Raw genomic sequence first — 14849 nt, forward strand, 5'->3', positions numbered from 1 at the left:
GTGGCAGACTAGAATCTTGAAACGGAAGAAGACAACCAAGCAAGAAATTAGTCAATTCGCGCAAAAGACTAACATTGAAAAAACCAGTCTTTAATTGATGAATAAAATAGCATTAGGAGCAGGAAAGCATTAGATGTATAAATCAATCTGATGCTTTCTCTTACAAAACTACAACTTTTATTTATGCAAAAAGTATAAATACAACCTTAATATCCAGAGTAATCTGCATTATTTTTCATGATTTTTCATTAAAACCACAATTTAGCCGGGAAATATTTGTATTTAAAATATAGTACTTATCAGGAACGGATAAGAAAACTAAAAACCCCGAATTAACTGACACTCCTAATAGCTATGAAAATGTGAGCTATGTGTAAGAGAGTTCTGTTAGGGGATGACAATGGTAACAAAGTGTAAAGAGCGACGAAAGGGTAGATACTCGTAATCTCAAGCAATATCGCGCCTGTTTCGCATCAACATCCGAGATTTTCATATTCTACCACTTGCGTTTGTGTTGTGTGTACCTACCATGGAATCGCGAACAGATGGAATCGCTCGTCATCGAGCGAGAAACTCGCGGCGTCGTTTTCGCAATCGCATAATCGTGCCGATCGTAGCTAGATGTTGATCACTTGCCGATGCACGGAATTTTTCCTTGACTTCTCGCCAGTCTGACCACGCTCGCGCTATATAATCGCGTAACAATGGCGCTTAGAATTTCTCACGCTGCTCGCCGCAGTACGTGAATACGTGATCATTCCCGCGCAGCATTTTGACATGACATCGAATGCTTTGATTGACATCCTTCGAGAAAAAAATGATTTTGTAGCAAATACAACGGATTCTTACGTTGCGAAAGGGATGAAAATTTTTTCAATTCTAAAGTCATACTACTTTTTGTAACTGCATTCTCTGATGTTTGTTATACATTTTTCTCAAATTTCCATGAAAAGTAATGTCTTTTGAAAGATTGTTTGCATTGAATAACTGATTTTCAAATCAGAATTATTCTAGAATCTTCTGAAAATATTGCGATGCTCCAGACGAAATAAGAGAGAACGTTACTCGTGTCATATATGCGAATAAGAAATACACTGGCTGGCCAGTATCTCATTTGCAAGGATTCCTGTGATCCGGGAGCGAATCACGTCGCTGCTGAGGAGGCATTGAATGATGGAAATAAAACTCGTCGTAAAGTACGACCGTGCGCGTTACACACGGTGGAAAAATGTTAGAAATGCGAACGTGGAATTTGTGTAGGAACGGCAGTTTGCGAAATTTAGTCTCTAATGCCACGACGAATCGCATACCTGCATGCGGCTCTAATTTATATTCGTGTAAATGACTTACTTTGTTTGCAACTTATCATTTAGTCGTAAAGTTTTAAGCACGACATGGTAAGACAGCGACTATTTTTAGATAATGACTAGCGCCCGTCGAGCGTTTGATGCAATTTAAATCCATTTCCACCCTGCGATTATAAACATCCGCAAAAGAATTTAAAAAATCGAAAAACTGGTAATCTTTGAGATTGATATTTTTTTGGAAGCTAACTTTTTCCTGGAAATCTAGAAACCAGGAATTTAACCATCATCTATTATTCAACGCTATCTAGCAGATAGCGTTGAATTCCGAGAAATCAAAGTTTAAAAAAATGAACAACTAGCCTTTATAACTATATTATATTCCAATAGCATTACGTCACATAAAATTTTATTTTCTACTCTTTTAGCGATACTTTGAACTCAAAAATTCTCTATATCCATCACGCTAATGTTAAAATCAAGCTAATGTTAAAATCCACTATTAAAATTATATTCCACGATTTTGGAATATTCTACAGAAGCACATTTTTCGCTATACTCATCTTACTAACCGCAATCATAATTCATTTACAACCACGGAAAATCTCACTTGATAATTCAACAAGCATCTGGGTCTAATTATCCGAGCTTAATCTCTTCCATGATTTAATATGACTTAGAAATTCATGTATATATAGGCCGCTGCTGGATCCAAGACATAATGCGCGCACAATTCGTTATCGTGACCTTCCACCCACTCAAGCGAATAGTATCTTGCGTATCCTTCCTCCTTAATGGACGAGACGAGTCGCGCTTATCTCTGATTTAAAGCAAAGGATAACACCTTTGATCGTTTCGCCGTCATATAAGAATGCATCCGGGGGACGATGTGGTTCGGCACACGAATAATAATTCGACCTTACGTTACTCCGCGTTGCCTTCCTCCGATCCCTTCTTTTCTTTTTTTTTTCTCTTGCTCCGCTGTCTGGGCGTATAATAAAACGATCGGGGGAAAGCAAATGAATATTAAGACGATTACTTTAATGGATTTTGATTGAGGCGATTTTATCGGGGCAATGAAAGTAAATATCCGCGCTGCCGAGAGTGCGCGCTTGCTTTCGGCCGTCTCTTGCCGAATTACGACTTCCAACGACTGCATCTTTAAGTTGCACCTTCGGTCATTTATTTAAATTAAATTCGCTCACGACGGCAATTACGAAGGGAGATATCGCGTTCGCCCGAGCGCTCGTAAAAAAACGATCCCAGTAATGTTTGATGCGTTTTATTGATTGTAATATACCTTTAATCTTAACCTTTTAATTTCCCATCGTTTCGTTAATTGAAAATTGTGCAACATTAAAAAAGAATGTAGCGCGTACCTACTTCGGCCACTTGTTTCTCTGATTGTCAATTAGTGACAGTTTTGAGAGCCGTTCGCGTTGTAGCCTGGAGAAGAATTTCAATTAAAACTTACATGACGCAGTAATGTACATAATACGCGCATGTGTTACATAGATATTAAAATGTTGAAATTTATCGCGCAACACGGAGCTGTTCTAAACTTTCCATGACGCGGCACGATATGCCACGGCAACGGTAAGGTTCAATTTACTTTTAGACGTCATTAATTCTTGTAAAATTCAATCTCGTAACGCATAATCCACTTCGTCGCGAGAAGGCGGGACTTCATTTTCGAAGCGGCAACCGATTATTATCCATTGCCCATTCTCAAAGCGGTTAAAGGGAGACTATAGATCGACAACGACGAAGATGAAACAACGCGCGCGGATTATACGGATCCAATTAAGTCGAGAAAATGCTGTACCGACTGTTAGAGTTCGTTTATGAAATCGAAAATTGCCACCAACGGATCGTACATATCACAATAGCGTAAATTTGCAACGATAATAGATATTCCAATGAATATCTGGCATAATACGCGGCGAGACGATGAATCATACGGAAATTGGATTTTTTTGTACACGCGAATAGCAATCAGCGCAACGCATCGTTTCTTGTTTCTCAATTAGTCTTGTTGTCTCATTATCGTTCGCAACGAATGGAACGCCATTGACAGTTATGGTCTTCGAAAGCGATGACAACGAGCAACGGAATTGGAAGCTGTACAGACGCGAAACATAAGATCCCGATAAGCCGCACGAATTTCATCGTGCAACAATAGCCTGACGAGACGCTGCTTCGCCTTAAGATATATAGAACTCGCGACTGCTTAATTGAAGCGAAGTAGATTAAAATGCAAATGTCCAATATATATGCGAACTGATGTGGCGGCGCAGCTCTTGATCGATCGGGAAATGTCAACGCTAGATACGGAGAACGTATCGCGTTCTAAGTTGCTTGGATATCACGAATCTCGAGAGAAATTATTATACTTATTACTGCCATTAGGGAGATTCCTACCCTTAATTAATTTATTTTTTAAACTAACCATTTCAACAATATTTTAAACGCTAATTGCAGAATTGTTTCATAATAGTGATTTGAAGAAAAGATTTCAGTTAAGGATCAGGAATGATATTCTGGACTGTAGGAAAAATCATTTGATCTGAATTTTCTATTTGCAGAAATATGTTTTGAAAGTATTTTGTTACTCTTTAAAAATTATGTTTTTTTGTTATTATTTTTATGTCGCTCTCTTTATTCTCTTTGATTTTATAGGAATTGCATACATTATAATAACCGACTTAGTAACCTAATAATTAATTATTACGATGTATAATGAAGTACGATGTTGCATGATACTCGGTATAATTTTGCAAAAAGGAGCCAGTTACATGGAGAAATGTGGAGAATGACCGGTATAATGGAGAATCAACGACAACGATCTGCTTCCTTTTTACGTCAGCGCCGGGATTTATGAATGCCAGAATTAGAATCTCTTGTACTTATTACGGTTGTTTGGCCCTTTAGCACATCCGGTTATAGCATTATTAATGTTTGCGTGTGCGCACGTGATTTACGACGTGACAAATCTGATCAAGTGGATCAATAAATCTATGTACCAATGCATTGTTTAATTTCTCTCGTACATCGACCAATATCTCGCCGAATTGATTGTTGCGGCTATCTTGTTTATTTCTCTCTCTCTCTCTCTCTTTTTTGCCCTCTGCGCTTTTTCTAAAAAATCAGACAGTCGAAATCGGCAAAAGTCCTCTGCTTACCATACAAAAGCACTTTCGTGCGCTATTCGTGCGCTCTTTGGAAGAGAGACGCATGTGAATGAGAGAGAAAACGCGTGTAAGTCGAGAGTTGGCAGCAACAGAGAGAAAGAGAGATAGGATAGCAAGTTCCTTTCGAGTGAGGGCAAGGAAGACAGCAAGAATGAGAAAGAGAGAGAAACAGAGGGGGGAAAAGAGAGAGAAAAAGAGAGAGAAAAAGAGAGAAGGCTTCGACCTCGCATGCTCGCTCGCTTGCGCGGCTTTACCGGAGTAAAGTGCTCCTCAGCCGCTCGATCTCGAGGCCTCCGAGGAAGAAGCCGCTCTCGCGAGATCGTCCTCGAGAGATCGCGATCTCCTTCTTCCACGATCGTACCTTTAAGTCACGGTGTTCTTCAGCCACTAAACCCCGATATAATCTCGGTAAGAATTTGCGTTCCCGTTGTTACGCGAAAATCGACTTTACCATCTTCATGGAGTTTACAGTATTGTGATTCTCATCTGCTAGAAGACGTTTCACTCGTCGAGTTTATTTGCGTTTGTTTACGTCGATCTTCTCTCAAACTACGCACAATAGCACAATGGTAAGACAGTTCATAATCCTGAGGATAATGAAAGAAACGCAAGATACTTTCAACTGTATGATGATAAAAGTGTCTCTCTCTTCCTAAGAAACACTGTCATGTACGCAACGACATCGACTGTTTCCAGTCTCGCTCGTGACGACATCTCACCATGATAATCTCATGTGTTGTACTCTATTTTATGCTCTATTCTATCTGGATCGGCGGGCTCCGATCAGATGGGAGGGGCGATCAATCTCCCCATGACGAGGATCACGAGCGGTTCCGCGATAGCGTCGTCGGTCGATTCAGCGCGAGGAATAGCAACACGACCGTAACCGATGGCTCGCACCGCCGAGAGGTAACTGGAAGTAAGTGGCACGAGCTGTCGCGTGCAGCCATGCCGCAGTGGGACGACAACACAACATAACAGGTGCGTACTGGCGAGGAAGGGCTGGCGTTCACGCGCGTGTACGATCCGCAGGAATGAGATTAAACCGATATCCCACGGCTGCGTAGAGCTATTCCGTATCCTATTAGTAACATTTCCCCGTGCTCTAAATCATTGTATAATAACAATTGCCACGACACATCGATGTGATTCCGTGCGTGGATACTTGGAGTACCGTAGACCCTCGCATAACGCGGATTTGTATAACAAGACGGAAAAATTGGGACCGTGCTTGGTAAATCAGCCTCGTATATACACTCACTCCCAAAAAAAGCGGTACACTAAAATTTACGGAAAAACTTACCAACCTTCAAATGGTCATAACTTGGTAAATAATGAAGATAAAAATATGTTCAAAAATGCAAAATGAAGCTTCAAGTATCCACTTGAAGAATATTTGAATGGCAATTATGGTCGGCCATTTGATTCAAAATGGCGGATGACAAAATGAGAGGATGCAAAAGTGATAACCGAAAGTCCGAGTTTGTGACGGTGCATGGCGTGAATTAGATATCGCAGCCTAATGGGACCAAATGCAAATGAAAATATAGAGTGTTATCTTTAAAATGCTTTTTACCGAGCTCGATGCGATCATTTTTCGCTGAGTTGTGCAACTTTAAAAAAGAAAACACTCTGTTAAATAAATTTGGAGTATCTCAACAAAAAATGATCGCATCGAGCTTTGTAAAAAAGCGTTTTAAAGATAAAACTCTATACTTTTATATGCATTTAGTCCCATTGGGCTGCAATACCTCCTTTACACCATGTGCCATCGCAAACTCGAATCTTCATTTATCAATTTCGCATGCTCTCCCTTTCCGCCATTTTAAAAAACTCGTCGTGCACAATTTCGATTTAAATTGCGAAAAGTAGGGTTTCAAAGCTTTAAAACCGTTTTTGAAATTTTGTGCTAGGATAGTTAGGTACCGAGATATTCAATTTCGAATTTACAATATCGTCGATTCAGCAAGGCCTCAGGAATTAGAAAACCCTGCGGTTCGTTTAGTTCTTTTATAATTCCAACTGCTGCGTTCATTATTTTTTATACTCCAAATCCTTCTTATGTGGTGTGTGCGTGTGTGGGTGTGTGTGTGGGTGTGCGTGCGTGCGTGCGTGCGTGCGTGCGTGTGTGCGCGCGCGCGCGCGCGCGTGTGTGTCACAAGGATGAGGACCCCGTGGTTCGTCAGTTCCACAGTAATTTAAGACTCCAAACCCTCCTTGTGGTGTGTGTATGTGCGCGCGCACTCATCCTTGTGATACACACACACACACACACCACAAGGAGGGTTTGGAGTCTTAAACGCTTTTTTACAAAGCTCGATGCGATCATTTTTTGTTGAGATACTCCAAATTTATTTAACAGAGTGTTTTCTTTTTTAAAGTTGCACAACTCAGCGAAAAATGATCGCATCGAGCTCGGTAAAAAGCATTTTAAAGATAACACTCTATATTTTCATTTGCATTTGGTCCCATTAGGCTGCGATATCTAATTCACGCCATGCACCGTCACAAACTCGGACTTTCGGTTATCACTTTTGCATCCTCTCATTTTGTCATCCGCCATTTTGAATCAAATGGCCGACCATAATTGCCATTCAAATATTCTTCAAGTGGATACTTGAAGCTTCATTTTGCATTTTTGAACATATTTTTATCTTCATTATTTACCAAGTTATGATCATTTGAAGGTTGGTAAGTTTTTCCCTAAATTTTAGTGTACCGCTTTTTTTGGGAGTGAGTGTATAAGACTCTGCAAGGGCGGGCTTATATATGTATAAAATGTATAATTTATAAATATCTCTATATGCGTAACATATATGTATAACCGGTGCGGTTTACATTACGTGGAATGTTCCTCGCATTACGGGATCCATTTTTTTATTTCGGATAATCGGGAGCTACAAGGTTTCATTAAACATTCAAATGTTTTTCCTTTTATAATCAATTCTCTGCTTTTACTGAAAATTTAAAACGTTTGCTTTACGTACTTGTATTTCTACTAAAAAAACTGATAAAAGCAAAACTATTTGTATTAACAGGAACAAAACTATCTTTCCGACCCATCTCTAAACCATCTTAATCAATTTCTTGCTGCTATTAGATACAAAAAGAAACATTCCGTCGCCCACGAGGTGATGACGCGTCATGGAATCGATTATACCGATGCGGATCGCAATACCGTGAACTGTGGATTGATTTCACGACCTGCGAACTTACAGTTCTCTCTGCCGGCACCCACGCGACATTCCCGGGTATTTTGCCAGGCAGTACCAGGGCGACGAGATGATTTTTGCAAGTGCCCCCGCACTTGTGTCACGCGCGATCGATTAATCAAGTGACGCGACGCAACGCGATACAAATCCTACACCGAGCAGCTGATACTGACAATCCCGCGAGTTTCTCCGCTCCCGTTTGAGCTGCTTGCAATTTCGCAAGTCCGCGAACCGATGTTACAACGTTATTTCCGTTGTGCAGATCTAAAATCTCATCGGGATGCTATGCCGAACGCTCGACGTAAACAAAAGCTGTGACCAGTACTTTCATCCCACATTTTGCTAAGCGTGACTCACAAGTTCGCAATGCGATTAGCTAGCAAATATTTTGCACGTGTCTAAAGTGAATAAAATTGTCGTACGTCCGATCGTGTAACTCCAAGCTCAGCCTATTTAATTCTTCCGGTTGTATCGGATACCAACCTCGCAAAACAGAAAATTTGCACAGAATTTCTTTCCCTCTCGCCTTTTCTCTTCTCTGAGAGATACATATTCAGCAATAAATGCCTAGTATAAAAATACGTGTTTTTTTTTCGGATGGATCAGCACGCGTGTCGAATCGAGCGAAGGAATGCAAATCAGATTTCAAGATTTCGCGAAATATTTCAGGAGCATCCAATAAGGATCACGTATCATCCTCGTTTCTTTGCACGTGTCCACCAGCGAGATCCGGTACTCCCGCGGCTGCGCTACGCGGTTCGCTTTTCTCTCGGTGATATCACATGCTAAAAATCCGCTCGCTAACCTGATCCATCCATCACGAACCGTAATCCGCATTCTCGGTCCTGCCATTTCCTCCCTCTCTTCCTTCATACTCGTCCCGATACTTTAATTATCCGTATATGTTGCGCTGAACTTTGCGAGGTCCTTCAGCATCTGCGATTGCGAGATCGTTGCGCGACTGATTTATGGAACGATATTTCTTTAAATATGCAGAATAGATGTTAACGATTTTAAATATCATCTTTTCAGCTTCTTATTATAAGTCTCAATGTCGCGAGAAAAAGAGTTGACTTTGAATAATAAGATACGGACTTTATCACCAAGAGTAATCACGACATATATATTTTACGGCAAAATATGTAATTGTATTTATAAACATTATCAAGAGTCGATGATTTCATCGAGATTCAATAATCAATAATTACAACTATTGCAAATAAAAATGCAAAGCTCTACGCATCTTTTGATGATTATTTTTAGCGATTTAATTAACGTACTAATAGTATTCTTGATTATGTATCGTTTATGTATCTTGTTATTACCTCGTCTAAGGTATTTTTTGTAAACCACAATTAATTTTCCTAATGTACGTGCGCGCGCGTAAGTCGATGCGATCATCGCTCGGTATCGTGCTTCAAAGTATTCTCGAGGATTTTGTTCCTTGCGAGGTATAGATACCCCCTAGTGAACGCGCGGAGAGCCGACACTCACCTGTGGATATTGCCTCGTCGGCGCGCGCACTCGTCGTCGCCGCGCGTTCGCCCGTGCTTTTAACAGTTTTCCTCCGAAGAACCGCCGAATCTATCGTGGCCGCGGATTGCCGCCGCAGCCGGTGCACCTCGTCGCAGATTCACGCGATGACGATGACGGCGGCAATAACGACGCCACACCGCACTGTTTGCGACCAAGAAGACACAGTCACGACGACCGGCAGCAGGAGCGTTTCCCTCGCGCGCGCGCTCGCGACGCGAGCTCATTTGCGACGAGTGCGAGATGCGCGTGTGCCCTGGGAGGCGGTAGGATCCACCTTGCGTGAGTGCCCTGCGTGCGTGCCCTACGTACGCCGCGCACTGACTGCGTGTCCGTGTGGTGTCGCGGCGCGAACTCTACTACCAATCTGAATGATACCGCGTCAGCTGCTCGCCGCAGCTGCACTGAAGTTCCGTTGCGAGTTCCACCACCGTGCCAACGCGGAGTAACGAGGATCGCGCACGGTTGCCGAGAGAGATGGAGAGAAAGAGAGAGATAAGAGAAGACGTAAAGTGACGGTAGTAGTGGTGGTGGTTCTGGTGGTGGCACTGGTCAAGGAAGAGGAGGAGGAGAAGAAGCGGCGGAGAGTTTCCCTCCTTGAGAGAGTCGAAAGAGTAAACGCGAGTCAAGAAAGAGGGAGAGAGAGAGAGAGAGAACGCGCGCGGGTGCGAGCGTATGCGCGACACGGGATCCGCGAAACGCGTATAAATAGTTGTTGCAGGTGGTATCGGGAGAGAAAGAGAAAGAGCTTATACGCTAGACTACCAGATGATGGATGTATTTTTCGATCAAAGTATACAATTTTGTAGTCAATTAATTGTAGGCGTATTTTATTCGATCAGGGATACATAGGTAACCATGGCGCCAACTCTGCTTTAAGACACACACCTGAGAATGATATTTGTAACGCGAGACAAATAAGTTGACGGGGTCGATGTGCTATTGGAGGATTTGGGAAAACACCTTTTGACGAACACCCGTTACACAAAGATGGAAAAACGAGAGACAACAAAACAGTTAGTCCGAAATCCTGACTCGAACCGACTGTACGAGAAATCGAAATATATCACATTAATATATCCAAAACATATCATATCATTTCTCCGCTGGAAATAGTTTATTGTTTTAACCGGTCTGATAGAATCCCGGAGTACAGTCCTTTCTCCCGCCTATATAATAATAAATAAGTAATAAAGTAACTAATTTAGTAACATTAAAATACTATTAGCATTTCCTTTGTTGTTTCATTCATTCTTTCCAAGATTACTTCTCAGAGATGTGTGTTTCGTCTACACGTTGCTAATATATATATAGCTGAAACCTAATGAAGAATAGATACGCATCTCACAGAATGTATTGCCAAGTCTAGATTGAAGTACCGACGCGATCAGAATGCTACACGTGTGAGCTGCACGCGCGCCGATGCACTCGCAACACGTTCCTGCGTGCACGTCGTAATGCAACGCGCTATTCGAAGAAATACGATGGGCTTTCACAATCTTCCATGAGTACAGCAAGCAATCAAATTTAGTGAATATAGTGATAATGAGTTATCCGGAAGAGTTACTCTTAAACTCTTGTTCGTCAAAAATCACGGACGCAAGGAGAGCTTCCGTCGCTTCGTACGACGGAAAGGGAAGTTGGTCCGGGTTGAAATAAGTGGAGAGAGAAGGAGGCTAAGAGAGGGGTATTCTCGTGCATCAACGGGGAAGAGAAAAACTTTGTCTTTCACTCTTCCTAAAGAGCAAGGGAAAGAAGGAGATGGTTTCGTGCGTGCGTGCGTGCGTGCATGCGTCATGTTGTATGTGTGTGTGTACGTACATGTGTGTATTCACACGTATTTGACCAAGCGAATCACTGGTAAACTTCAGAGGCCCATCGTCAAGAGTGTGTACCGGACAAAGTGCGCCTGTGTGCGTATGCATGCGTGTACGCTCGACGACACGCCGCGAAGAAGAGGCCTCCTCGAGATACCGAATGCCCGTTCGTTCCCCGAACCAGCGTCGTTTGGGAATGCCGCTTTCACGAGAAACACCGACAGATAGCCCATCACATTGATCGCCATTCTCGCGATGCCTCCGCACTGACCCCGTCGCGATTAGGTAAAAGCCAAGGCGGACACTGGACTTTCTACGCTTTCAGAGCTCTCGGCACCATGTCGAAAACTGAATTGACAACAATATCAAGAGACCTGTACGCATTCTCTTAGTATGAGCAAAGTTAATCGAGAATATCACAAACGTGATTTTGTGTCAAATATTTTTTTAATACTTTTTACTATAGATCATACATATGAAGAATAATATCTTTTGGTAGTAACAAAGAGTTTCCTCAACTCATTAAATTTATTTAGACACGTGCAAAAATTTAATAACATTCGCGCATTTCTAGGATTTCTTATTAACGTAGATTCGTAGTTTTCAACACGTATGCACGTAATCTTTTTAATTTTAATTTTAATTTTTGCCATAACTCTGGAAACCAGAAGGAGAGAAAATGTATAAATTTTATTTATTGCATATTCATTATACGTAAATTTAAGACTGGCAAACATGTAGCAGAGCTGCACGTATATGCAATAATGAACTGTGAAATAGTGGGTTGCGTTTAAACTCAGAATTAATTGAGTGTGAAATCCCGCGATAGGAATTTCTCATCTGCGTTTCGACCGATAGTTACTCAGGGTCTACCGCAGCATACGTTATTACCGGAAACGGATTCAAGATACGGGAACAGGCCATATATAAGCCATAGTATTTTTCCCCTTTACAATCGAGATCGTATCGCTCAACAAACGGTTGTTACGCAAATGAGAGGTCGCGCGATAAAACGAGAGACGCGGAGAAAGCCGATGCTGTACGGACAATTGCGAAGGAGTGATTTCAACTTTGAAATACTCTTTATTGCCTGGCTACTATAGATATTTGCATTACAAATAAAAATCGATGCTGAAGTGAAAGTTGAGAATTAAAAAGAATAAATAAATTACAATTAAATGTTTTATGACATTATTTTCATTATAAAAGAATACATAAATGTACTGACAAACGTATCGAATATCTACACGCATAAACCCGAGATGTATGTTTAAGAACAGAAATTATACGGTAACAGCTGTGATTTACGAGCGACTGGAAATTAAGATGTTACTTTAATCAAATATCATTCCGCGTGAATAATCGTGTTGATTACTCGTGCGAGCACAGGCCGAGCGAGACATAAGAAACCCTCAGCGGCACACACGTCAGTTACCACCGCAATAATATTTCGACGGAAGGATGCACCCTCCCACTTCTTCACTCTCCTGCTGACATTTATGATTTAATACCGGACCACCTTGCTAAAACTCGCAACCCCGGGACCACCAATAGCGATGTTTAAGGGCCCTTCTGCGAGAGAGGAGAGGAGAGAGATAGAGAGATCGGTAATCAGAGGATAACGAGGCAGGGAAAGGGGGCGGGAATGACCGAAAACAGCCAGGCTTCTCTCCCAGGACTCTTGTCCTTCGATAATTAATGGCTTGTGTCCAATTTTACCGCTTGCTCCTTTACTCCTACTCTAAATATACACTTATTGCCCTCCTGCGGTCGACCGATACCTACGGATCCAGATGCGAGCCCACCACGATTCTATGGTATCCTCGGGTATCTCCTACCTGTCAAGCGAAGCCGAAAAGAAAATACCCACAGATAAATATCTTTGCCCGAACGTTCTTAACAATTCTATTTGCTCGATGACAGACGGCACTCTCGTGGCAGTAAAAATTTACTATGGAATTTAAGCAACTGTACAAATTTCTTGTTTACAGATTGTCGACACCGATTTCCTTTCATCTTGCTTTTTAGGTTTACGTCTCTTTTCTGTCAAACGTATTACATTTCTTCAACTTATTAAAATAAATATCGATTTTGACGGCATAAAGATGAAAGAATTTCCCCTTTTTCTTAATATGGGAAATTTGTGTATTGCTTCCATGCTTCGTCAGTGTATGTACATGCGTATTTTTGTTACATCGCGTAGAGAACGGCGATTATTAACGGCATAGTTGTCGATCCAAGCATCACATTGGCAATTCACAGTGCTGACGGGCAGCATAATCGATTGGAGTATAACAAAGAACACGCGCAGGTCATTAATGCCCTTTTTTTTGTCGTGCATAGATAATATTCGATTAGGAGTCACGATTGGAAGCGCAGTCAATCTGCACCGATCGCAAAATTGATTCTGAAAGGTTCGCCTATTAATCGCTTGAATCTGCTGAATCAGCCTGAGAAAAAACTTGATCCACCTGCGCTTTTTGCCGCGCAGCTGGACGCAAAAAGTCAAATGACGGTGAATAGGAACGCAACTAATAGTGCGCTCGTTGAATTATCTTCCCATCGCGGAAATTACGGCGAAGATCGGTTTTCCGATTAGCAGTTGCTTTTTTTTCTGCGTGTTCGATACGATCATTATGAGTTAGTCAGGTAGTTATCCGTCGATACTACGCATTGCAACATTTCCAGATAAACTATCATCAAATCTAATTGCGACGCTTTGTTTAAATTTCTTTGTCGATTTTCATTATATCGTCTAAATATAAATTTAGATTAGAAAAGCGATAAATTTTTTATTAATCTATTTTTTTTATTTTACTTTATATTTTTCATGTTTTACATGGTTAACTTGATGCAAAAGCTTTTTCCTCTCTTTTTCCTATTATTATATAATAAATAATCTCAAATAAGAGAGCGCAAAACACACAATGTGTTTATTTTTAAATAGACATGTCATGTCTATTTTTAGATCATTTCATCCGTATCTGCATCGCGAAAGAATCATTGAATTTTGTCACAAGATCGATTCAGCATGAAAACTCGCCTCTTTATTGGTCAATTGATTTAAAAAAAATATTCACCTAATGAGTCTGTCATAAGTGTTATGATTCGCCCGATTTATTCTAACTAGACGCGATTTCTTTATGAAAATTGTCAAGAATGCGCGACGAGGAGTTGACAAGACGGACACAGAGATCTACGACATGCCCTAATGACTCACTTCCGCAAAATTTACAGCCCTGTACGTAACGCGCGATAGCGTCTCATCGTAAAAGTCCGTATCAGCCTATGCATTGAGATTGTGATTTAAAGATTGAGAGTTGATCAATCAAAACGCGACAGCTAACGTTCTGATTAGTCAAATCTGCAAATCATCGAATTTCCAAATCACAATCTCATTCTTTAGTACGTGATCTGATGGAAGCTTAAAGTCATTTTGAACTCGACGACGCTCGATATGCAAGCAAAGCTCTTTTCATTGATCGGAAAAAGATGTGCGTGCGTGTACCATCCATTGCGACGCAACGCGCACTAGAAATTATGCGGTCGATCGACGCGCGATAATGAGCGCGGACTAACGCCGCCGTTCCGTTAAATTAATCGGCCTGCCGGGCTTAATGTAACCAATTAAACCGAAAATAGACTCGTGCTGCCTCGCACTGCGCGATGCATTATGTGTTTTCGCTTACGGTGCACGGCGGACCACTCGCTGCGCACCGAGGAGTAAGATTCGGTCGAGAAAACAAATCTCAACGGCAGTAACTTGTTCGGAGAAGTCGATCATAGCGCGAG

At 41.4% G+C, this 14849-nt stretch overlaps 1 protein-coding gene across 4 annotated transcripts in view; it reads right to left on the bottom strand.

Moving 5' to 3' along the window:
* The window catches only part of LOC105280063 (BMP-binding endothelial regulator protein), a 40883-nt gene extending 27185 nt beyond the window's left edge, over window positions 1-13698 (bottom strand). For 3 of the 4 annotated variants that reach the window (XR_003406216.1, XR_003406215.1, XM_026967951.1), the window contains exon 1: window positions 9202-13698. The gene's annotated coding sequence lies outside the window, so the exon portion shown is untranslated. Of the gene's footprint in view, window positions 1-4856; window positions 5724-9201 lie in introns of those variants that run through there. The other variant, XM_026967952.1, reaches the window with a different exon arrangement.
* Between the last annotated feature and the right edge of the window lie 1151 nt (window positions 13699-14849).

Source organism: Ooceraea biroi, chromosome 2 (genome assembly GCF_003672135.1).
Source record: "Ooceraea biroi isolate clonal line C1 chromosome 2, Obir_v5.4, whole genome shotgun sequence".
Taxonomy (NCBI): Eukaryota; Metazoa; Arthropoda; class Insecta; order Hymenoptera; family Formicidae; genus Ooceraea; species Ooceraea biroi.